Below are 27644 nucleotides of genomic sequence, written 5' to 3'. Positions count from 1 at the left end.
AATGTACTTTTCAGATTTACTTGGGAGAATACATGATCCTTTCCCATTAAATTCTCAATTTTATATTCATGTCACAATTCCAAATGTACTCCTAGCTTACTTGGGAGAAGAGAAGTCAACTAAGGAGGGATGAGAAGTTAATGACATTAATGAGAGGTGGTTGAGGAAAGAGGGTATAAAAAGGGAAGGGGGAAGGAAGAAAAGGGGGGAGTTGGAGTCTTGCTTAGGATGGTGGGGGTTGGTTGTGATTGTTTGGCCTTGTTATGATTTTTGGGAGACCTTGGAAACCTGTGGAGGTTTCTTGGGTTTGAGAGGAGGAAAATATCATTATCTAGTTTTGCACATTCTTCTTGAGGACACACTATATCTGGTTGGACTTGGGCACGGAGGGCTAGGAAACCTGTGGAGGTTTCCTGGGCTAGGAATTTATTTCCTAGTTGGCTGGGAGGTAAATCCGGTTGGGTCGGCCAGAAGGAGCATTCAGCTGGAGCTATAAGACAAAGGTATCATCATCAACTGCCGGAACAGGTATTTTTCCATGGACTACTCTTGTTAAGTTGATATCAATGGAATGCTCACCTTAATTTATGTTGCTTATGATAAAATGATAAGATGTTAAATGTTTAAAGCTATGTAAGAAGGTCAGTAAGCTCATTTTAGTACTTTTAAATCAGCAGGAAAATAGATCTGTTAGTGTATAATAGATTGAGGCTCTCATAATAGGAATCAAGCCCTTACAGCAAAGGCAAGGTAATAAATCTGAATGGATAGAGGAATGCTCAATCCGTTTTTAGCAGTTAAAGAAGTTGTTGGCAAATGCTCTGGTTTTAATGATTATAGATCTGGAGAAAGAGTTTGTGGTATGTACAGATACTTTGACGAGAGGATTTGGTGGAGTCTTGATGCATGAAGGACAAGTTGTGTGATAGCAATCAAGGAAACTCAATGAGAAAGAGCAAAATTATGTGACACGTGATGTTGAGCTTGCACTAATCATTCATGCATTGAAGATGTGGAGGGCACTATCTTCTTGATAGGAGGTTTTTACTTGTGATCGATCATAGTGGATTTAAGTAATTATTTGACCAACTAAATATGAATGCTAGGCAAGCTAGATCATTGGCCATGATTAGTGAATTTGGCTTTGAGATCAGGTATATTAAAGGGAAAGAGAATAAGGTTGCAGATGCTCTTAGTAGAATAATAGTTGTTAATCATATAACATCTATAAGTTCATATGGGACATATTTATAGGATTGGATCTTACAGGGAGGTCAATATGATGATAGGTATAGGGGGCCTATTCAAAGGTTACAACAAGGTACAAGTGGTCAGGATGTGGACTATCATCTCACAATGGATGGATTGGTCAGATTTAGGGACAGGGTCTTTGTGCCAAACAACAGTGGTCTCAAGAAGCTTATATTGAGGTAATTTCATGCTAAGCGACATTTAGGTCAGCTAAGATATTATAAAACATTGAAAGTGGTGAAAGTTTTCTACTATTGGCTGATATGAAGAAGGAACTCACAGATTTTGTGGTTAGATGCTTGGATTATCAACAAGTAAAAATAGGGTGTAAGCATCTAGGTAGTTTGCTAGGGTCAATTTTGATTCCATAGTGAAAATGGGAGGTCATTTCTATGGATTTCATCACATGTTTTCCGAAGACATCTAGCCAACATGATTTCATCATTGTTGTGGTGGATAGGTTGACAAAGGTAACACACTTCATCCTGGTGCGGTCTACATATTCAACTAGTGATTTGGAACAGGTATTTATGAGAGATGTGGTGAGGTTAAATGGTGTGCTGAGGAATATTTATGGAAATATTTATTTATATGTTTAGGTATATAGTTTTCCTTTACCACAAATTATCATCCACAAATAGATGGACAGATGTGTAGGGTCAACAAGATAGTAGAGGACATGTTGAGAATGTATGTGATGCATCAAAAGTGAATGTGGGAAGAGTATCTACCTTTGGTTGAGTTTTCTTACAACAATGGGTATCAGGAGTCTGTGAGGATGAGTCTATTTGAGGTAGTCTATGGGAAAATTCGTAATACTCCTATCGGTTGGACTTATCCAGTTAACAAAATATTGATTAGAATGGACATGCTCGAAGAGGTGGAGCAAGAAATGTAGGTTATCAAGAAAAATTTTAAGGCAACACAAGAAAAGCTCCTTGAGGATTGGGTCATGTACGAAGCTAACACCTTGATATTGTGGACGTTTCGAGATCCTTAGGAGGACTGGAATAGTGGCCTATTGAGTTGCATTGCCTATGACAATGGAATTCCATGATTTTTTCCATGTTTCATTGCTTAAGAAGTATGTTAACGATATTAGTCATGTGATTGACTAATTTGTATTAAAGGTGTAGCCGAAAGGATAATTATAGCTCAAACCTCAATGCATTTTGCACATAAATGTGGTCATGCTCTGGAACAGAGAAATCGATTAGGTTAAAGTATACTGGAAGCACGTTCAGCCCGATGAGGCTACATGGGACATGGATGATCAAATCTGGACTATGTATCCATTCCTGTTTTTTGGTTGAGGAATTTTTTTTAGTATATATATGTATATTCATATGTAAGTAAATATCACAATAAGTTGTGTTATAAAGCTCGAATAAGTAGTATGGGTGTCGTATTTTATTTTTATCATGTTGATTATATTTTCAGTAGGTTGTTCATTGTAATTACTCCATCGAGCTAAGTTATAAAGCTCCATAAGTATTAGGTTTTATTTTTTAGCAATTTTTCTAGTTGTGGGTGTCATTGAATATCAAGGATGGTGTTCCCCTAAGGGGAGGGGTCTGTAGTAGCCCCAAGTTAAAAATATGTGTAATAAAGAAAAAACAAGACCATTGTTGTGGGAAATGTATTCCGATATGAATGCTAGGAAAAACATAGTGAGAGAGATCACTTGTGATTAATTAATGTCTACGGAAAGTGGCAATATAAATGGCAAAGGATTTTTAATGATAAAGTGGCATTTATTTATGAAAATAATGGAAATTAGGAGGAGAGGAAGGTGAAAGGTCACATGTTGGATGTGAGTTAGAAAATGAAGCAAAATAATGAAAATGAAGAAAATAGTGGCCTCATTAATAAAAAGGCTTCGAAGCATCAGTTCAACATTTTTTTAGTTTTAACTTGGAGCTCTATCTCTCTCTACTCTCTTTCATACTCTTGGACACTTAGATTTTTCTTAGAGCACTCTTGGAGTAGTGTGGCATACTTAGGATTTGGAGAAGAAGGCAAAGTAAACAAAGGAAAGTGCAAGACGACTGTGGGATCAACAACTACAATGACATTTTCTTGCAGGTACTGAGTTGGATGTATGATTTCCTTGCTAGTTTTGGCATGTATGGCACATGTATGTGGTCTATTGGTTATGATCCATCATTGGCATGGAGGATTTCCTAGATTGAGAGTGGCTTACCTTTATTTTTATAATTGTTTCTCATGCTCCTAATGGTTGTGGATTGAGTTACTAGTTCCTAGAAGTGTTAGTCAGACAAACAATCTCGAAGCTTTATAAGAGCTTGGGTTGAGTTACTAGTCCTAGAAGCCTTTCTTGGAAAAGAATATCTAGAAGCCCCTGGTGGGTTGAGTTACTAGTCCTGGAAGCCCTGGTTAGAAAAACACTCTAGAAGGCTGACAATAGCTATGGGTTGAGTTACTAGTCCTGGAAGCCCTAGCTGGAACAAAATCTTTGAACCCCTAGACATCTTGCGTAGAGACCAATCTGGTGATGGTTAGTGATGTCCAACCATGAGGTGGAATTAATGGTTGAGAGTTGAGGCGGTTTGGCCTATAGAAGCCCTAGATTTTTTTTCTTGGTTTATTCCTTGGGATCCTACAATGACACTTTGAATATAGCATGAGGGTGATTGCATGAAAGAAAGACCAAGTTCATCCCAATCTATGGCTAGGTGGTACGTGGAAGTCTTAGAATTCATTGCATTTTTCATAAGTAAATATCAACTCTTTTCCTCTTGTATCTTATGGGAAAATGTATTTTTTATTATGTGATCTTGATGGTTGTATTGTAATTTTTATTTTGTTGGTTATATATAGGTTAAAATCATGGTTATGATAGAATTGATTTATGGTTCTCATCATGTTTTATTTAGTATGTGAAATTTTAATGAATGAATGACCTAATAGATAAGATTGCAGTGATTAGGAGGAGACATTGGTACTCCTTATTGATTCTCAGATAAGTATGATATCCATATGCTTAGATATATTATTATGACCTTTAGATTACATGATTATGATATGTTTGATGAAATTCCTGTCATGGCTAGTGGAGGTTAGGTCAAGTCCTTGTTCATGTGTTTACATTATTAACATTGTTTGAATGGTATATTATTTATGGGAGTTTCATGAAGTTATTGGCATTGGCCTGAGACCTACCCCTGAAAACATAGCTCAGAATCTAGGGGTGCTGACATAGAACTACATAAAAAATGCCATAGTCACATGGATGCCTTGCTGTGAGAGTGATTGGAGGGTCTCAGTTACATGAATGCCTTGTCATCAGTGTTACTAGGGCTCTAGTTCTGGAAAACAGTATGTTGTATCAAGGTTTGGTCACCTGGAAGGGTTAGTTGGTCCCCCAAGGTTCTCTAACATATGTGGAAAGTCATATTGGTCTTGTCATGTCAGCTCCACTTCCTTAACTGTACTCTGGTAGTTTAATCATATCATAGTAAGTCTTTGTCACATGTTTACCCTAGTGGACCAGTTAGAATGGGTAAATGTTGGAGGAGGGTGTTACACATTCCTCATTCTAAACTGCGTCCTATGTCCTCCAAGAGTCCATGGTGCACTACCAAGCATAATTCCCCTTCCTTATCCCGAACTTCTCCCTTAAAGAAAGCCTTCCTCATTGTTGATTGCATGGTGCATCATCGAAGCAAAATCATCATCCCTTCATTTTTTAGACTTACACACTACACCATCCTGAATTCTCTTAAGCACATAGTGTAGTTGGGAAGGATGAATCCTAACCCCTTGAGCCTTCATCACTATTCCCTACACCCTCTTGGATTCTCTTGAGTGCATAGAACACTTGGGAAGGACAAAGCCTCGTCTCTTTAGCCTTTTGTAGTGCACCTTGAACCTTTCCTGTCTCCCTCGAGCACACAACACACTTGGAGGCCTTAGTGGTCTTCTTTCATCTTTCATACCTATTCCCTACACCCTCCCTTGAGATTCCTCTCTCCAATTGAGCACATGAATGCATCCCAAGGCCCCTAAGCACCAACTCCTTTCCCCTTTGATAGTGCACCTTATGCCTAAAATTTTTCCTTGTCCTTCCAAACACACTTTTAAGTCATGAACATGAAATCTGCGTCAAACATTTTAGGATAAGATATTTTTTAGGCTAATGTTTTCTTCCCATGAGTGATTTCAATTGCAGGTATTCTAAAATAACATGGAAATGATGCATGAAGAGATTGTGTAAAGAATGCATTCAAAGGAATCATTAAACAATAAAAAACACATTGAAATCTAAGTGATTGAAGCAATCCAAATGACTTGATGTGATAAAAGACACTTCAAAGGGTGAAGAAATAAAAAGCATAGAATTTGCATGCAATATTGAAGAAAAAAGTGGCAGCCTTCTCGCTTATCAAAGAAAGTCCATGTCATAAGAAGAGCTTCGGCGTAAATCACATATAGAAAGACCTTTGTCAACACGTTTCGAGCCAACAAGTGTGGCTCATCGTCAGGACAAGTTGAAGAAACAGATCCAGCTTTGCGTGTTAAATAGTCTGAGCAGGGCCTCAACAACTATCTAGATTAACGGCTAGCTTTGACTTAGGGACAATCAAAAAGTCAAATTGATTATTTAAAGGAAGATAGTTAATTACCATACCTATATATAAATATATAATTATATAAATGAAATAATTTTAGAAGGGGTTTACGTTAATAATTAGTTAAAATGTATAATTTAATAATTAAATTTTTTTATTAAATGGGAATTAGTTAAATTGAAGACCTAACTTATTTATAAATAAGGTAAATGTAATAAAATAAATAATAATACAAATCAACAAATAAATAAATAATAATAATATATATTCGTTAGATAAATAAATAAATAGATAAAAATATATATAAAATAAAAATGATAATAATATATATAAATTAGTTATGAAAGAAATAATAAAGTAAATAATAGTAGAGCTGAGGCTTCTGTGATCCATAACAAGTTTGCGAGAGATTTTTCGGCGAAAATCACATGAGAAACCATTTGTCGACGCGTTTCGAACCAACCAGTGTGGTTCATCATCAGGACAAGTTGAAGAAACAGATCCAGCTTAGCATGTTAAATAGTCTGAGCAGAGACTCCAACGGCTAAATCGACCAACGGCTAATTTTGACCTATGGTCCATAGGTCAAATACTATTCATTAATTTAATATTATTATTATTTTTTAATATTAATACATAAATTATTTATACTGGTTAGTTATAAAAAATTAATTTCTTTATATATATATATATATATATATATATATATATATATATATATATATATATATATATATATATATATATTAAAGTTATAATATTAGGTTAATAATACAAGTTAGGATCCAAAATAAATAAAATATTATAAGTGGTTAGTTTAAGAGGATAATTCGCTTATTTATTTAAATTATCCATTGATTATTGTTGATATAAAATATATATATCATATAGTTAAGGTTAAAATTAGTTAGAAAAGGTAAATTATTTAATTTAATAAAATAAGTAATTTTTGTTTAATTAAGTTATTTATTTTAATTATCATAAAAATAATAATTTTATGATAATAGTTAGTTAAAAATATTAATAAATAAATGACATGTTATGTTAAATTAGTAATTAAAATAATTCATGACAGTGGTTAGTTAAAAATAAATAATTAAAAATTATATTTAAGGGCAAAAAAAAGAAGAAGAAGAGTATTACCATAGGGGGACCAATCCCTTAAAATAAAATAGAATAAATAAAAATAATATAATGATAATATTTAGTTAAAAATTATTAATAAATAATTAAAATATAGATATATATATTTTTATTTACTTAATTTTATTATTATTATTTTAAAATAAATAATTAAAAATAATAAGTTAAATTAGATTAGAGGAAATAAAAATAGGACTATTTTTATATAAGTGAAGATAAAAGAAAGAGAAGGTATGAATGAAAAAATTAATATAAGTCAAATTAATATATATATATATATATATATTAAAAATAAAAAATAAAAAATAAATAAATAATTAAATAATAATAATAATAATAATAATAATAATAATAATAAAGAAATAATAATAATAATAATAATAATAATAATAATAATAAATAAAATAAAAATAATAATAAATAAATAAATAAAAGTATCAAAAAAAAAAAAAGGACGACTAGGATGAGAGTGTTGGGACACAGCACCGACTGATTTTCCAGCCATCATCTCTATTGAGATTACTCGGCCTCTTTTCAATCTCAAGCGCCTCCCTAAATTTTCGATGATGGAAGTGCAAAACCTTAGCAATAACACTAGCTTCCTCAATACAAACATGATGCTTGGTTTTCTCAGCATGCTCAGCTAAAGCGGAAGACTTAGTTCGCCTATGCTTAAGGTCTGCAGCATGCTCACTAATCCTCTGATTGATGGAGCGACCAGTTTCCCCAATGTAGGGGGTCCCACAGGAACAGGGGATCAAGTACACACCTTTCATATCTTTAGGGTCGATAGGATCCTTCGCTGATCGGAGTGACATGCGAATGGTGTTCAGGGGCCTAAAGGTCACAGGGACACTATGCGTCTTGAGAATCCTACCAATCTTATTAGTAGTCCCCTGAACATACGGAAGATGGACACCTGGAACTCGCTCCTTTGGTTCTCGTTGAGACAGCGAATTCTTGGAAGCTTTAAGGAAAACCTTCTGACCCAAGAATCTACTATAACCATTCTCAACAAAGACATCAAGGAGATGGGATTTTTCTTTCTCAAAAATCTTCTTATCCGAGATCCTTAGAGCCCGAGTAGCAAGGGTATTGAGAACACCCATCTTTTGAGCCGGGAAATGATGGGAACTGGCATGAAGATACTGCTCAGTATGCATTTTCTTCCGAAAAACTTGGTGGCCAAGGCAACCATCACTATTCTTAGAAATAAGAATATCGAGGAACGGAAGGCAAGCATCGACCTCCTGCTCCATAGTGAACTTAATAGCAGAGAATTGATTATTGAGATGGTTGAAGAAGAGAACTAATTCTTCTTGGCCGTGAGACCAAATAACATTGGTGTCATCCACATATCTGGTCTCACGGCCAAGAAGAATTAGTTCTCTTCTTCAATCATCTTAATAATCAATCCTCTGCTATTAAGTTCACTATGGAGCAGGAGGTCGATGGTTGCCTTCCGTTCCTCGATATTCTTATTTCTAAGAATAGTGATGGTTCCCTTGGCCACCAAGTTTTTCGAAAGAAAACGCATACTGAGAAGTATCTTCATGCCAGTTCCCATCATTTCCCGGCTCAAAAGATGGGTGTTCTCAATACCCTTGCTACTCGGGCTCTAAGGATCTCAGATAAGAAGAGTTTTGAGAGAGAAAAATCCCATCTCCTTGATGTCTTTGTTGATAATGGTTATAGTAGATTCTTGGGTCAGAAGGTTTTCCTTAAAGCTTCCAAGAATTCGCTGTCTCAACGAGAACCAAAGGAGCGAGTTCCAGGTGTCCATCTTCCGTATGTTCAGGGGACTACTGATAAGATTGGTAGGATTCTCAAGACGCATAGTGTCCCTGTGACCTTTAGGCCCCTCAACACCATTCGCATGTCACTCCGATCAGCGAAGGATCCTATCGACCCTAAAGATATGAAGGGTGTGTACTTGATCCCCTGTTCCTGTGGGAACCCCTACATTGGGGAAACTGGTCGCTCCATCAATCAGAGGATTAGTGAGGATGCTGCAGACCTTAAGCATAGGCGAACTAAGTCTTCCGCTTTAGCTGAGCATGCTGAGAAAACCAATCATCATGTTTGTATTGAGGAAGCTAGTGTTATTGGTAAGGTTTCACACTTCCATCTTCAGAAATATAGGGAGGCGCTTGAGATTGAAAAGAGGCCGAGTAATCTCAATAGAGATGATGGCTGGAAAATCGGTCGGTGTTGGGTCCCAGCACTCTCATCCTAGTCATCCTTCTTTTTATTTTTATTTTTTTTGATACTTTTATTTATTTATTATTATTATTTTTATTTTATTTATTTATTATTATTACTATTATTATTATTATTATTATTTCATTATTATTATTATTATTATTATTTTTTAATATATATATATATATATATATATATATATATATATATATTTGACTTATATTAATTTTTTCATTCATACCTTCTCTTTCTTTTATATTCACTTATATAAAAATAGTCCTATTTTTATTTCCTCTAATCTAATTTAACTTATTATTTTTAATTATTTATTTTTAACTAACTGTTATCACGATTTAATTTTTACATAATATTTTTAACTAACTATTATCAGAAAATTATTATTTTTATGATAATTAAAATAAATAACTTAATTAAACAAAAATTACTTATTTTATTAAATTAAATAATTTACCTTTTCTAACTAATTTTAACCTTAACTATATGATATATATATTTTATATCAACAATAATCAATGGATAATTTAAATAAATAAGCGAATTATCCTCTTAAACTAACCACTTATAATATTTTATTTATTTTGGATCCTAACTTGTATTATTAACCTAATATTATAACTTTAATATATATATATATATATATATATATATATATATATATATATATATATATATATATATATATATATATATATATATATATATATATATATTAAGAAATTAATTAATTAATTTTTTATAACTAACCAGTATAAATAATTTATGTATTAATATTAAAAAAATAATAATAATATTAAATTAATGAATAGTATTTGACCTATGGACCATAGGTCAAAATTAGCCGTTGGAGTCTCTGCTCAGACTATTTAGCATGCTAAGCTGGATCTGTTTCTTCAACTTGTCCTGACGATGAATCACACTGGTTGGTTCGAAACGCGTCGACAAATGGTTTCTCAGGTGATTTTCGCCGAAAAATCTCCCGCAAAGTAAATAATAGTAAGAAAATAAAAATGATAATAATACTAATATATATTGGTTAATAAATAAATAAATTACATCAGTCACTACGAGTCCATGTCATCAATGTTAGTCACTTGCAATGTTCGAACCACATGATAATGTGGAAACCACAATGTAATTATGTAATTATTATAAATACAAAGAAGTAGAAGTCCAAGAATCATGTATGAACAAAAGATCCATGTGAAGAAGTCAAAAATACATGTAATTCCAAGATTCATGTAATTCCAAAAGTCATTTGGAAATTCAAGAGTTATAGAACTCTAGAGGTCATTACAAGTTGAAAAGTCATAAGGGGAACTCAAGAGTCATGAGGATATGAAAGGTCACTCCTCAAGTTAGAAAACGAGCCTCGTTAGTCAAGAAAAGGAATTTAACCTTGGCTTCTCCCATAAGGGAGTAGAGAGATAGAGATTGTACTTTTGGGGAGAAAGTAGTGGCTCTAACACTCCACTATTGAAGCTAGTGATTTCATTGTACCTATGTATCTTAGAACATTTGCTTAATACTTAATGCCATTCAGCCAACACATTTTCACGCATGTGCCATGGATCAAGGATGCTTTGAGACTACTCTTCTTATGTGTGCAGTTTATGCTGGATTTAGTATGTAGTAAAGTAATTACACTATTTCGAAGACTTTGGTGCTCAAATCATTGGAAATGTGTTGTGATGATTTTAATGATCATTGCATCTATGTGGACTATTTCACTTGAATTCTAATGGTTATACATCATTTACGTGCATACATTCCACTAGATTAGTATGACTAATTTATGTTTCAGATGCTCATTTTTTCTTACTTGTAGTGAAAGAACCTAAATACGTCTACAATTGAACATGTTGAAAATAACAACAAGAAATTCTAAAAATAGAAGTGCTAAAAATAGCACTACTATAAATAGCAGTTTGGGTACTAGTGCTGGATTGGGAAACAAGGAATGAAAAATGGAAGTGCTAAAAATAGAGTTGTTATTTTTAGCAGTTCAAGATGGATTCCTATTTTAGTCAGTCCCTGGACTAAAAATAGGAAGTAAAATTTGAATTTGAACTTAACAGTTGTTTGAAAATAAATTAATTAATTCTCCATGAGTTAATTAGTTGTGAAAAATCATACATGAAGTAAATGTGAGGACATGCAATAGTTTATCTATTAATTGAGGAATTTATCCATTGGTGAAAGAGATAAGGATGAGTTCTAATTTGAGTAGTAATTAGTTGGCTCAATTAACTGAGTCAAGTCCAGTTAGAATGATTTAAACAGTTTGTTTAAATTAAGTAATTTCAATTAGTTAATGCATGCTTGCATATAACTATTGCATTTCAGATAACTGAAGATTCTCTCATGAATAACTCATGCATGTCAGTTCAGATAGAGACCCAGTTGAGATCAAAGAAGGGATAGTGTACTAGCAGTTGGATGAATATATTTCTTATAAAGGAAGCTCATCCACGATGATGATTTATCTGCTTCGGGATTGCGTAGTTAGATCAGAGGTTAGTGAGTGTGTGAAGAGCCCAATTCACACAAGTGGTTGCACTAGACCCAAAGGAAAATTGTGCAAAGAAATAGGAGGCTTGGAGGGTAGACCAGAGGTTTGATAGAGATCTTTGACTCTCTATGAGCAGCACAGGTAATGCAGAGAGAGTAGGATAGCTTTTGAGCTGATTATTTTTGTAATACTAGCTATATTTCCACTTGTATGATAATATAGAGTTGGGGTTTTAGGCTGAGGCTTTCTCCTGGTTAAATCTTCTATGTTATGTGTGATTGATTTCTCCATATTAGTTATATGTGTTCTTATTGATGTTGGTCATGTTCGATTAAGATTCTGCTAAATTGGTTGTAGAAGTAGATCAAGTATTTTGCTTTAGTCTATTGCATTATCAGGTGATCTACAGTGGGAATTTCTACAGAACATTCCACAAGGCACACTCTCTTTCACATTCAAAACAACATGCCCACTACTCTCTCATCCTAATTTCTTAAGCCAAGGAAAATATCTAAGTTAATGGAAGCTTGGCCATATTTCTGGATGGGACTCCTATACCAAAGTATGTGAGGTATGATTGGAACCTCATATTAGGGAGATCCCCTCTATGTTGGTGGGATCTAGCACCATCCATATAATGATTGAGTAGACACAATGCTTGATGAATCTGAATATACTTTAATTCACTTAAAATAGATGAATTGGTTGAGAAAGCATTAAGACCATACATAATTACTTTTTCTTGATTCCATATTGTTATTTTTTATGCAAACAAAATATGAAAATTAGATTCCACGGTGAGGGTCCTTGATATTTTAATGATTTTCATCCATGATTTTTTTATTAATGATTCAAGAAAACATTAGGGGGTATCCATATCTTATGGTCCTATAACCCTCAATTTGATTCCAAAGGTAACACTTTTGAGAACGTAAATTGTAAATCTAAGTGATTTCGTAGATTGTAGATGCTAACTATGTTTTCATATTGTTGAGGTTTTGGTGAAATATTAACATGATTTGGTTGCTACTTTAATTATGAATTTTAGGAGACAAATAGGTTGAGGAAGAACCTTAGATTGATGTTAGAAAATGGTTATGAAAATTACCTTAGGAGATTATGGCTTCCAAGCATTTGCTAAAATTCCTCAAGAGTGGTAGATTGCATGCTTTTAAATTGTTTCTCAAAATACTTCAATGGTTGTAGATTTCATGCAAATAAATTGTTAGAGTAAATGTCATAGTGAATGTAGCTTTTATGTACTAGAAATTGATGAATAAATTATTCAATGGATGTAGCTTCCTATGTATACTATTTTTTGTACGAATCTGAAAATGGATTTAATAAAGTTGTTTAAGCATGAATAGAGAATATTTCAGTTAGATAGTCGTTACTTTTATTATCTAAAGCTAGAATGAAAAAATGGGTTTTTTGTTCAAAAAAATTTTACAATGACCAATTTTTTAGGATTTAACTGCTTGTGCAAGTGAGCATAATATGTTTCGTTTGAGCTACATGTATTCATGGGAGGAGTCTTTGGATCAATGACTATAACAAACAACTATATGTGCCCAATTTTTGGGAGGTTCATATTTTTACTTTCAATTTGTGAAGAATAATATGCCTCTAAATTTGTAATAGTGGTTTCTCTTGCTATAACATTCATTATACGGGTCACATGATTGAAGTAATGCCATTTTCCAAATAACTATTCTACCTTAATAATTGGGATTGAGAATTTTTAATTGATGAATTTGGAAATATTATTGCATCAATATCTTTTATGATTCCATTTTACATTTCATAAACATATCATATTTATTAGACTTTCTAGATGAATATAGGCATATTCCTCTAGTTACCTTATTACAAGTAGGTTAATACCCATACCTTTACATGTGATTTTTGTAATAGAAGCATAATATTTTAGGTTGTTGTGGCATATTTTTGTGGTTATGATGTCAAGAGTAAATAAGTGGAATATATTTAGAATAATGTAGGAGATCAAATAGGTTGATCTAGCTTAAGACTTGAACACAAGATTACAGTAGAACTTGTTTCCATACTTGCTTAAAGCTCACATATAAGTATGGAAAGAGCACATACTATCTTCTTTTAAACTCTGAGAGAAGTGTGTTTTGGAATTGGTTTTAAGGGAAATTTATCCCTAACTTATTATGTTATATTTTTATATTCAAATAGATGAAGGAACACAATTACATAATAACTACACTAGTCATATTATGAAAAAAATATTAGAATATACTTCTCTATATTATTGATGGTTAGTAAAGTAAGACCTTACAACATTATTTTACTCACTAAAAAGCTCCCATTTTATGTAAAATTATTTTAACTAAACGTTTGGAATGCTAAGTTCTCCCATCTGTATTTCTTTATAATTACCATTTATACTATATGATTTACTTATATTTCTCTTTTAATCACAAGTTTCATATTATAAAACATCAAAGAGTTTGGGTTATTTCCTTTATGTACTAATAATTTATACCTGTCATTTTAATCTAAGTTCAAAAGATTTATCACCTATTTTTCGACCGTAAGTTCACAAGATTCATCACCTATGTTTTATCAACCAACAATGTAACCATTTCAACCTTAATGTGCCTCGTTTTATTTCATCATTTCAAAACATATATGCATATCATAACGTTATGTGTGGAATATATCTTATCTAGTAATGTGGTTTAAGATGGTTCAACGTTATACAATTTGCATTGATTTATATTCTTCTGTTCACATTAACATTCTGAGCTAGCCCTAGGGGAGTAATTCTCTCTATCAAAATTGGCGACTCCACTGGGGATTTTTGGGTTGAAACCCTAGCAGACTGAAAGTTATCTATTCAAAGAAACATGCATTCATACAGCCATTATGCTATTGTAAGCAAATTCTATGATAAGGGTACGTACCTTTGGTCCTACGTTTGAGAAGGCCTTTAGGGTCCAAACCCTTCTTGGAGTTCCCTTCTTCTCTTTTGTCCTGCAAAACAACCAATTCAAAGAACACAGTAGTATATGGACAAAAACTTATAAAGAAACCATCTTCATGTTACAAAGAAAGGTAGTTAGTTATGAAATCCAAACAAACTTTTATATATGAATTCTAAGCATGAATATCATTAACATAAAGAAGATTCATTTCGGGAACCAAGACATGTGTTTCTTTTATTATAGACAAATAAAGTACATAAAAAGGAATATTTTCACCTGAGTCACCTTCAGCAGGCTCCAAGCAAAGCTTCCTTCCGATCCGTTCCAGCGTCAAGCCTCTAACAAACTCCTTCTATGACTCTCTCCATGATGTCATAAATGATGGATGAACATCAACACACAAGGAAACAAAGGTTTCCTGTACAAAATGGGGAAAGTGCAGAAGGCACAAGGGACTTCAGACCTGGTCAAGGAAAAAATCTCAGCATAACCTTTCTCTCTCTTCTCTCCTCCCTTAGGCCTTCCCTTTGAGGTCTTTTTATACCATCTCCAAAGTAGTTTTTTAGTTAGGAGTTGGTTGGGAACAGTTGGGCCACGGGCACTAACAGGTGATCAGCAGGTAAAACCCACGATCTCCACCCGAAAATAAGGAGTTTTATATTTTTTTAAGTGTTCTAATACATACACGCGAGTTGGCTATACACATACCTGCGTATACACGCGTTTAACTCAGGGCAATATCACGTATAAGGGATAAAACACTGTTTTTTAAATTTTAGGACCAGGTCTGGAAGGAGGGGTTGCCCTAGGCCATGAGTACAACATCACAAACCATAAGAGTGAGATTTGAAGCTATAACACATATGTTCGAGGTTCCATTTTTGCACAGGTGGAAAATGAAGTTTTAATGGATTAATAATATATGCCACATATACACCAGCAAAAAACTACTTGAAGATAAACATAAAGGATCAAGGGCTTTAAAGGTAGGAACTCTGTCTCCTTATTTTTAGGACAGTTAGGTCATGACTCACCAGGGCTTGCAACAATATTGGAGACATCATAAAGCTCGAAGACATGGATTAGCAATTGATTAAAGAATGTATTTAAGTCATACATAAGGTTATTGAAAGCATGGTTTAGGAGTTTCATTCCTATTTGTATTAGGACTCTTAAAGATAGCTAGCTGTCAAGTTGTAATTAAGTACTTTGTTTTATGAATAGATAGGTGTCAATGTTAGCAATTTGAATTCTCATAAAGATGGATCATAGAATCCAAGGTTGTAAAAACTCTATATAAAGCATGAGAATCGAATTCCTCAGGTTTGGGGAATTTCATTAGCAAAAGAAAGTTGTGTTATTGTAAGAAACTGTGGTTTTTCAAACTTAATACAGAGATCAGTTTGACTACTCAATATTCACAAAGGGTTTTTGTGTTTGATGTTCTTATGGCCTTTTTCAATTACTTATTTATAGTGGTATGAGTTTGTGATACTTAGAATTCATTGGAAAATTCTTTAACTTCCTCCACATGCTTGTAAACTATGTTGATTCATTGTGTTACTGTTTTACTTATAGACCTAAACTCCAAGTGCCTTGACTTCCATGTTTTGTTGATCATGTTGTTTTGTTGAAGACTATCTTGACTCCATAGCCCAATAGATGTTTGCTAATCTTTGATTCAACCAGTCAACCAGTTATACATTTGTCCATTTTTATTCCTAGAGTTAACCATCTAATCATTAATAAAAAATCATAAACCTATTGAGAGAGCCCTCTCAAGTTGAGGAGGCCAAGCCTCAACCAAAAGATTGGTTTGAAAGAGTTACTCAGAGTCTACTTGATCAACAGCCTATCAGGGTCAAATTTTGTGATAACATTTTGGTGTGTCTGCCATGAGCCTGAAGATTACTCATTCCCAAAATCAAGAAGTTGAACTTCTGAAGGTCGCAGGAGCTCAAAGAGCTTTTCGAGGCTACAATATACCTTGGTGACTCCATATATTTTCAAATATTTAAAGGTGGCTTTGAGAAGGAGATACACATGGAGCAATCTTGATCCCAATCCACCTACCATTGGAGACAATCCAAACATTGTTTCAAGAGTCAGTCAAAGATTTTCAGAAATATCAGGTACTCCATCTTATTCGAAATCTTTGCTCTCTGAATTCTCAAGAAGTCCTGAAGACAAAAAAGTTGATGATAAAATTCATGAAGTGTTGTTTAGATCAGAAAATGAAAAGGAACTTGTTGATATTATCTTAGACCTACAAAAGAGAGGAATTGACACTTCAGCCCTAATAACCCAAGAAGACAAAGAAGAGTTTTGGGAAATTGTTACCTTTGAGCTATTGTTAGAAAAGGAGTCTCTAGATAAATTGAAAGAACTTGACCCTTTCAAAGTCGCGCTGAAATCAAGAGCTGGTTTACCCCTTCCAAACTAGAGTTCATTTGTTAGTGGCTTACAGAAGCCAAGTAGTCCTCCTCATATCAATTCTTTAGCTTTTGTTTCTTCCATTCCTAGTGGCTTACAAAACCCAGGTAGTCCTCCTCATATCAGTTCTTCATCTTCTGTTCCTATTGTTCCTGTAACTACTGTTCCTCCTTTAATCATGGCTGCACCTGCTAGGTATTCTCCACTTATGCTCCCTGTTGTTTTTGCATAACCTTCCTAGTAAATATGCTGCTAGGATCCCTACCTGGTGTAGTAATAAAGAAATTATAGCAGAAGAACATATAGATAGATTTAATGATTTTGTTGATAGAGAAGAAGTCAATGATGAGGATGTGAAGTTAGGACTATTTGCACAGAGGTTTATTGGTGAAGTTAGAAAATGGTTTAAAGCTCTTACACTGAGAAGCATTCAAAATTGGGTTGAGTTTGAAGATAGTTTTCTAAGGAAATGGGGAAAAAAACTAATCCAATTCAAGCACTTAGTGAATATAACAGCCTTAGAAGGGCATCTGATGAAACTATTCAAATTTTTTCAAAAAGATTTAATAAAGTGTTTAACTCAATTCAAGCTCATTTGAAACCTTCGGAAGCCTTAGCACAAATGAGATATGTTGAAGCATTTGGTTATGACTTTTCTCTCTTGTTGAGAGAAAGTGAATCACCTACACTTGCAGAAATGTAGAGTGATGCAGTAAAGGTAGAGGTAAACATGATAGCTGCTAAAATGTCAAAAATGGGGAAACCTAAATTGAAAGAAGAAAATAAACCTTGCTCTTCAACTTCTGAAGATGAATTAGACTCAATGATGAAAACCATGGAGAAGTTGATGGATAGGCTAGCTCTTGGAAACACTTCTGCTCCTCATTTGCAACAAGAACCTCAATTTAGAAATCCTCAATTTAGGAGACCTCAAAACCAACAACGACCAAGAGAAAATAGAAACCAGCAGCCTAATCCTCCAATAAGACCTTCTTTTTAGTAGAATTTGGCTGATGAAGAAGATGATCCTAAAATTATTGATGAATTTATCCATTGTCTTGATGAAGATATGTTAGGAATTTTATTGACTAAAGAAGAGCATGATGAGTCAGATTTGGTCAATCAAGGAGAAGAACCTTCAAATTATTTTAAAGGGTATCAACATGCCATGTTTGAAATGCCAAAACAATATGATCTTAGAAACAGAAATGTGTCGATTATTGCAAACAAAGCACAGCCTAAGAAAGATGCTCCAAAGGTTTCTGAGGTTAAAAATGATATCCCAAATATTGTTGAAGGTAAGAAAGACACTCCACTTGGTAAAAAGGACACTCAACTTCCTCCTCCTATCAAAGAAGCTGAAAAATCTGTTTCTATTTTCAACCTTGAGAATGAAATTTCAAAGATTAAAATATTAGCCCCTTTTAGTGAGATTCTCAAGGTAAATAAATATAGAACCAAGATTGTTGAGATGTTGAATTCACAACCAGAAGCTCCTCATATTTTAAATGTCCAAGAAGATAATCCTACTATATATTTGGGTCCAAGGTTAGAAGATTATCAAAATGAAGAGTTTCCTCCTTTCTATGTAAGCATTAGTATTCATGATATGAATTTACATAATGCTATGTTGGATTCACTGGCTTCTCATAATCTCATTCCCAAAGTAATTATGGAATGGATAGGGTTACAGCTAACAAGACCATATAAGGATTTATACTCTTTTGACTCAAAAAGAGTTCAATGTATTGGTTTAATTAAAGATGTTGTTGTTGGTCTAACACAAATCCCAACAAAGACAATTGTTATGGACATTGTTGTGGCTGATATTCCGCCAATGTTTAGGATGTTACTATCAAGATCATGGGCAACAAAAATTAAAGGCACAATGCAGATGGACCTTACTTATGCCACAATTCTTGTTTTTGGTGAACAAAGAAGATTGTATCAGGAGACTAGAATGGATTATATGGTAAGAAGCAAAGATAAACCTTAGAATTTTCCTATTTATGCATTTGATACTGACTTTGGATCTGCCATAATTTTTGAATGAGTAAGTTGATAGTGGTGTGGAAGAAATGAAAGTAGAAAATCAGCAAGTAAATAACAAAGAGATGGAGGGATGGTGGTCATTGTACTTTGATGGATTAGCAGGAAAGGAAGGGGCATGAGCAGGAATTTGGATTACAATTCGAAGTGATGAGAGTAAGTTTTACTCTTACAAACTGAATTTTGATTGCACAAACAACATGGCTGAATATGAATCTTTGATTTTGGGTCTAGATGTTTTGATAAGGATGAAGGCTCGAAATATTTCTATTTTTGGAGATTCTGAATCGGTTATTAGACAAGTTGAACGTGTTTATCAAACAAAGGATGTATGAATGACAACATACGGGAATCTAGTTTTAGACATGTTGGAGAATTTTCAAGCCCATTCTTTCATTGTCAAAACTAGAGACCAAAATTCCATTGCTGATTCTCTTGTTGTTTCAGCGAGTCTTTTTGTCATTCCTATTCATTCTTCTGAGAAATATGAGATTGAAGTTCATCATAGACTAGCTATACAAGACAATGTCACCAATTGGCAAGTTTTTGAAGATGATCAACAAGTAAAGAATTTTATTGAGTTGAAAGTGTTAGCACTTGAAATTTCACCTCAGGCTGAAAAGGCAAACCTCAAGGCTACATCAAACCATTCAGCCTCGTAGCTAGCCCTACGAGGCAGGAGAAGGCTCTCTCCAGTCAAACTCGGTGGATTTTTCAATAGGATGAGCTGACCAATTAGAAACACTGATATTAGGCTAGTAAACTGATAAGGAGGGTTGATTTAAAGTTTTTGGGGTTTTTGGTGGCAATTGGAGGGAGTGCAATTCAGGGTGCGGGGATTGAGCTCAGGTTTTGCAGGTGGGTCTTTGGGGCAAGGTAGGAGTTTGTGCTGATGCCTTTAGCTGAGATGGATGATCAAGGAAGAAAAAAGAGAAGCTAAAGAGGGAAAACAATGACTTTGAATCCTCTCTAGACAGTGGAAAACATAAACATTAAACAAATTTGAAAGCTGAGCATGGCAAGCATGAATTCAAACTTTATCACTTCATTTGTTTAATAAGCTGCAGTAAAGAAAGAGATGGAACACATAAACACACTTAAAATTACAATAAGAGAACACACCATCAACACAAGAGTCCACAAGAATCCCAATGATGTCTGCAAAACCCTGGTCTTCCTTAGCCAAAAATTGCAGAGATACAAGCAAAATATACAATGATAGTTCCTCCCTCAAGAGTCCAACCATGAAAATGAGCAAGAGAAGGCATAATATAGATGATCTAACTCCTTTCCCCACCTCTAGGGGTCGAGCTCAGCTTCCTAGGAGTTGTTTCAACTAATTCTAAACTGAGCACTAGATAATAGGCAGTCAAAACAACTTGCCTCTAAAACTTAGGAAACCTATCCATGCATTAAATTTTTACCATTTACATTCAAGAATCTTCTAGAAGTGATCAAGGAGAGTAAAAGCATCATAGAGCCATGAAAATTACACAAAAATCCATCATTTACATGTCCAAAACATTAAACCAAGTGAAAACAGTGTTTTTCTGGCCGAACTGGTCAAAACAGGCAAAATTCCCTGACGGGTCGCGCACATGTGCCTGATGGGTCGCTCACATTGCGAGGCCTGTTTGGGGGCCTTCCCGCTGTCCAAATCAGGTACAAGATAGCTCATTGGAAAGGTCTGCGAGTCTACTTTCCAACCGCACCGGAATTTTTGAATTTGGAGTTGATTTGACCCCTCAAAACTCAATTCTCCCAAGACAGCTTTCTGCAACTCAAAATAGGGGTAGAAAGTCAAAATTTGCATGTATTTTGACCTTTTGGAGGCCCAAATCTCCATAAAAACTGAAGTCCATCCACAGGTAGGTGTAACTTTGCATGAAAATTCGAAAAATGCTGAGTTTTCCCCGTTCTGAGTTGCCCCCATGTAGGGTCGCGCGCGGGGTGAGACCCGTTAAAAGGCCAAAACCTGTCAATTTCCCAAAAATGCCAAAAATGCCTCAAAACTTTCAAAATTTCTTGTGCTAGCTGCTAGGAAGAGGCTAATGAGTATCATGGTGAGTGAGAGAAGCCTCGACGAAGATACGGAGTGGGTTGGTCTTCTTCTTCCTCTTGCGGGCCTCGGACAACCTTCTTTGGAACATTTTCATCTTCGCCTTGCAAACATGCATCCTCGCCCAATAATGATTCCTCATGTTCCTTAGCAGCCTCTTGTCCTGGTTGGCCTTCTCCAACAGCCTCCCCAAGCGAGCATTCTCCTGAATGAGCAAAGACTCCCGGTCAGCAGGCAATGGGTCACCGGGCCTCCTACGGTTCAAAGTTCGATCACTGCGGATCCTCCATAGCTCATCAAGTTCTTTTTCCTCTTCTAATTGTTTGTTGCGCTGCTCCAGATAAGTGATGGTCCATTGAGCCATTTGGAGCTTTTGCTGCAACCCGAGGTTCTCCTCCTCTCTCTATCTGATAATCTCATAAAAATCTGAAGAAGGAGAGCGGGCATCAAGGTCAATGAAATCATTATGTGCATCACCGACTCTCTCATCCTCAACAATGGGCTGCTTGCCCTCCCGCACTGCCTCTGCTGATGAAGAATACGAGGCCCCTTCCACCTGGTGTGGAGATAACACTCGCTGCCCTAAAGATGATGACGAGACCCCTTCCACCTGCTGTGGAGAAAGTACTCGTCGAGCTGCTGCAAACAAGGCCTTGTGGCCTCTCTGGTAGGTGACCTGAGGTGAGGAAGCAACATGTCTCGGAACAGTGATCTCGGGCTGGTAAGATGGACCTCCCTCCTCATAAATGACCTCTGGCTCCGGCTGTGGCTATGGTGGCGCTGTGAAGAACTCATGGGAAATGAACTCTTCCCATGGAATGCCCTGCTGACTCAACTGATGGCAAACAATGAGCTGGATGAGACCATAGTGACATAAACTCCTAAACTGCTGGGCTGGGGTCTTCCTCTGTAACATAGGCACCATCCTCTGAATATTCTGGAAGAAGAAAATCGGGATGTTCATCATCCTCACTCGGGTAAAGTGCATCAACAGGCGGATGTGATAAGAGTACACCTGTGAAAACCTGCCCTCACATGTAAAGTAATGCATGATGAGTTTCAAGATCAGAGCATACTCCCTCCAGAGAAATCTGAAAGGAAAGACCCCCGACAAGTGTCTCATGAAGGCTGGCATGACATATGGCTCAAAATGAACAAAATCCAACACTTTGCGCTTGGGCCACACCTCACCCACATTTGGTATCCCGGTAGCCTCTGAAATCACTTCCGGAGACAACACAAAGTTCACTCCTACCAGAGTGACCTGCCCATCATGAAGGTGCAAAACAAATAAGCGGGCCAACTCCCTGTGGTGCTGGATCTGAGCAAGCCTCTCGCAAAAATGAAAACATGACATATACCGAAAGCAATTCACTGCCAAAGGACAGGCCTGCAATTCTGCCAATGAGGTGGGATCCTCTCTCTTATGATGACCACCTCTGCCCCCCCTACAAGGCCTCCACTGTACCTCAACCTCTGTAGAAGAAGACTGGTCATCACCTTGCTCATAGGTCTCGGTGGTTGACATGGTGCTTTTGAGCAAAGTGGAGAAAATAAACAAAGTAAACTGCTGCCCTTGCCTGCAAAAATGCTGAGTTGTATGCTGTTTTCAAGGGGAAAAAATCATGAAGGAAATGTTAGGGGAGAGGATTTTTTAATAAGGAAAGGGAAACATATGAAAACAGGGAATTTTCAAGGGACAATTCACAAACTGTCAAACATATAATCTCATCTTAATCAGCGAGAAATCATTTGCAAAGAAATGTTTTTATTAGGGAAACATGGATAATAATAACCAAGGGAAATGACATGTATGCTCAACAGGGGGATGGAACAGCATAGATAACTTGCTCATTTGATTTTTGCCTTTCAATGTACATCATAAGGCACACTCTGTTTTTTCAAAGGGGCTCATGTACATTTGATGCTAGGGGAAAAGGGCTTCATTGACAAGGATATTAGGGGATAGAAGGGAAAACATGGTTTTTGCTTTTTAGGACCACAGCAACATTACTTTTGATCAAATATACATAGCAATATTTCCTTTGCTTTTGTTTATATACACAGCCACATTTTCTTTATTTCTTGTTTTGGCATTTTATCATCATATTGCTTTCTTTTTTGCATAATCATTTTGTTTTTCTTTCATAACATTTTGTTCTTTTTGTTGTGTGTGTTTTTATATCACAATGGAGGGTATTAGGGTTTTGGGAATGTGTTTAGGGAGGGATAGGGTTTGATACTTGGAAGGAGGAAAATTTCATATTCTTTGCAAATAAGATAAGATAGAGACATATGATGACAATTGTGAAATCAATGGGGAAACATGGAGGGAACATAAATGGGAATTAAAACCTTGAAAAAAAACACCAAACCCTAGCATTATGCCTACATTGACAAGCAATCACAAAAATCGATTTTCTTTGCATTCTTAGTGATAAAAACATATAAATGAAAGCTCATCATTCACCATTCATCAATTCATCAAGTGTATAGACCCTACCTCGGTCAATTTTGCAACTTAGAGGGCGATTGGACAAAATTTGGGGCGGTTTTGGTGTCAATAGCTTGACGGGTCGCGCAGGGCACCCAACGGGTCGGCACAGCCCGACGGGTCACGCTCGTTACAAATTAACGCTGCTGGGAGGCACCTGACGGGTCGCGCACTGCCCAACAGGTCGCGCACAACCTCTGACGGGTCGCGCACCTGAAACTGATTCAATTTCTCTGCACTTTGCCTCCTTTCGCCTCTTCGCCCTATCACTTCTTCTTGCAAGCTCTTTGGATGCACAATGAGGGTATTGAGAGGGAATTTGACTCTTTATAAGCTCAATTTGAAAAAATTTACTTACCAAACCCACTTTTGCCTTGACACTTTCTTTTAACACTGTTTTGAGTTTTCTTTTGTTCTGAATTTGACTTTTTGGGTGCTTTAGCTCCGTTCTTTTTGCAGGTAGACCATCTGATGGACTCTGGCGAGGAGACCAGGGTTATTGCCGGCATTTTGAAGAATTTTTGAAATTTCCTTATTGCTTTACAAAATTGACACGACCTTGGGTTTAAAAACAGAGTTTTTAAATCCAAGGTATAAATAAACTGTACATGATGAAAAATATCAATGAAACATATTTACATACCTCCTTCTAGCTTGCTGGGGACTCATGGACCTCTGACTCATGATATTGCAATGACATTTGACTGAAACCCTAGACCTAAGACTTTGGACTTCAAGACAAAACAAAACAAGTGTGACACAAGCTCATTAACTGATATGACCTGATCCACCAAAGCCAAGAAGGGAACAAGGACCAGCTCCTCCATCAGTTTTATGGCATGCCTAATGGGATGCAAAACTGACATTGATGAGACACCTACTTATGCAGATGCAAAGAGTTTTTTGATCACTGATGGAGGGCATCATGACTGACACTAACAGAAAGAAGAATTTGAAAGTACTCAAGTAGTTCAACAAAACATGCTTGTTGAGTCTAAAGAAAATTTTGAAGTCTTGCAATTAAAGAATAATTCAATACAAAAGGGTCTTATTCCTCTTGAGAAGTTTTTTGATCACAGTGATGTTTTCAAATCACCAAAGATACAAGCTGATGAAGAGGAAGTAGAAAGCTGCAATCTGGGTACATCAACTTTACCTAAAATGATCAAAATTTCAAAGTTTCTTTCAGTTGATATGAAATTCAAATTTATTGAAATGATGAAGAGGCTTGTTGATGTTTTTGCTTGGAGTTATGCTGATTTAAAACAATATGATCCTTCTGTTATTCAACATGCTATTTCTATTAAAGAAAATGAGAAACCCTTCAAACAGAAGTTGAGGAGAATTAATCCCCTTCTCATGTCATTGATTGAAAAGGAGATTAAGAAGATTTTTTATGCTAAAATCATTGTCCCAATCAGATTCTCAAATTGGCTTGCAAATTTGGTACTGGTTAGAAAGAAGAGCGAAGAAATCAGAATTTGTATTGATTTCAAGAATTTGAATAAGGCTTCACTAAAGGACAACTATCCTCTTCCCAAGATGGATTCAATTCTACAAATTATTGTTGGTTCACAAAGAATGTCTATGCTTGATGGTTTCTCAGGTTACAATCATATTCTTGTGCATCCAGATGATCAAGAGAAAACAACCTTCACGACACCATGGGGCACATTCATGTACGCCAAGATCCCTTTTTGTCTCATGAATGCGGATGCAACTTTTCAAAGAGCAATGGACATTGCTTTTTCTATAGAAAAGGACAAGATGGTGGTTGTTTATCTCGGTGATATAACAATCTTTTCAAAGAAAGAGGAAAATCATCTGAAACACCTAGAAAAAATTCTACTGAAATGTAGAAGGTTTGGTATCACTCTTAATCCTACTAAAAGTGTCTTTGCTTTAACTACAGGAAAATTACTTGCTCATATTATTTATGAAGATGGAATTAGGATTGATCCTAATAGAGTTAATGCAATTCAAAAAGTAGATTTGCCAAGAAGTAGGAAAGAGATTCAATCATTTCTTGGGAAAGTGAATTTTGTTAGGTGCTTCATTCCTAATTTTGTTGAGATTGTTAAAGATATAACAAGGATGTTAAAGAAAGGAGTTGATATTAAATGGATAGCTGAAGCAAAGAATTCTTTTGAGCAAATTAAGAAGGCACTCACGAAAGCATCAGTACTCATCAGTCTAGATTTCTCCAAAGATTTTCTAATTTTTACATTTGCTTATGAAAATACAATTGCTGGAGTTTTGCTTCAAAAGGGAAAGCAAGGTATTGAACATACTATCTCTTTCTTTAGTAGAACATTAGCTAATGCTAAGTTGAAGTATAATATTCTAGAAAAACATGGTTATGCTTTGGTAAAAGGTATTAAAGATTTCAGAATTTACATTCTGCATTCTTAGATTGTGGCATATGTTCCAAGTACTGTGGTGAAACATATTCTAACTCAAGCAGATCCTGATGGTAAGAGGGGAAAATGGATTGCAAAATTGTTGGAGTATGATATAGACATCAAACCAACCAAATTAGTGAAGGGACAAGGGTTGGTGAATTTAATGACTCAGTCATACTTGGATTGTCTTGACATAAATCTAAATGCAGAAATATCAGAGATATTTTTGGCCAACAATGTTTAAAGACATTTACAAAAGAATTGTTGCATGTCATGAATGCCAAATTTTTGAAGGAAGAAGAAAACTTGTACCTTTTCCATTGGTTCCTATCTATGTGGAAGTTCCTTTTCAGCAGTGGGGGTTAGACTTTATTGGAGAGATACATCCATCATCATCAGGACAGAATTGCTGGATGCTTACAACAACGGACTACTTCACAAAATGTATAGAGGCGATCCCAACAAGGCAAGCTAATGATTATGTAATTATTTCTTTTATAGAGAATAATATATTGTATCGATTTGGTTGCCCCATGAAGATTATAATAGATAATGCTCAAGCATTTAAGTCTAAGAAAATGATCAATTTTTGTCATCAATATCACATCACTCTTGGACACTCTACAACATACTAGCCGCAAGGAAATGGTCTTGCTGAATCATCAAATAAGATCATTGTAAGAATCATCAAAAAGGTATTACATGAGAACAATAATTCTTGGCACTTAAAGCTGAAGTATGCCTTATGGGTTGATAGGATATGTACAAAGAGACAATTGGGACTTCACCATATTAATTAGTTTATGGTGCTGAAGCTATTTTTCCGACATCACTCGGGGTACTGGTTATGAAATTAATTCAAGGACTTGAAGAAGAACCAAATGCCACTTAGGGGAGGATTAACCAGCTGATAGCTTTGCAGCAAAAGAGGAATGACGTCTACAACAACCATCAGCATGCTCAAAACAGAATTAAAAATACATTTGATAGGAAGATTAAAGAAGACAGTTTCCAAATACAAGACAAAGTGTTGAAATGGGAGGCCAAAATTGAGGAAAAGGGCAAGGATGGTAAGTTTGAGAATTTATGGAAGAGTCCTTTTAAGATTGCTGGTTTTCATGGGACCAACACTTATATATTGCAGGAAATTGATGGAGGATCATATGCTAGAGGGCTTGTCAATGGCAGGTTCCTAAAGCATTATACTTGCTGAAGTTTTATCAAACACTCATGACATTGTATATATTCCATCCTTGTCAGTTTTATTGCTAATAATGACACGCTAAAACATAGAGCTTAAGCTTGAGTTGAAGGCCCAATAGCTTGAAGAAGATGCTTGTCAAATCAAATAAAAGTATTTTTGTTTTACCAAAAAAAATGGATAGCACTGGAGCTACGATTTCTTAGTGTGCCATGGGGGTACTATCCCAAGTAGAGCCAATGTTATCACCAAAATAAGAATTTACATTGTTCCTAGTCATGGTCTTAGATAAGTTTCAAGTCATCCTATGTTTTAATGGGTAGGTGATAGGTTA

At 35.3% G+C, this 27644-nt stretch overlaps 1 pseudogene; it reads left to right on the top strand.

Annotated features, from left to right (window-relative positions):
• The window catches only part of LOC149188193 (uncharacterized), a 58905-nt pseudogene that overhangs the window by 5413 nt on the left and 25848 nt on the right, over positions 1 to 27644 (top strand).

This window comes from Pinus tabuliformis, chromosome 3_1 (genome assembly GCF_031772625.1).
Source record: "Pinus tabuliformis cultivar Carrire ecotype Pingquan chromosome 3_1, CPIR1, whole genome shotgun sequence".
Lineage (NCBI taxonomy): Eukaryota > Viridiplantae > Streptophyta > Pinopsida > Pinales > Pinaceae > Pinus > Pinus tabuliformis.
This window is presented reverse-complemented; position numbering and strand designations above follow the sequence as displayed.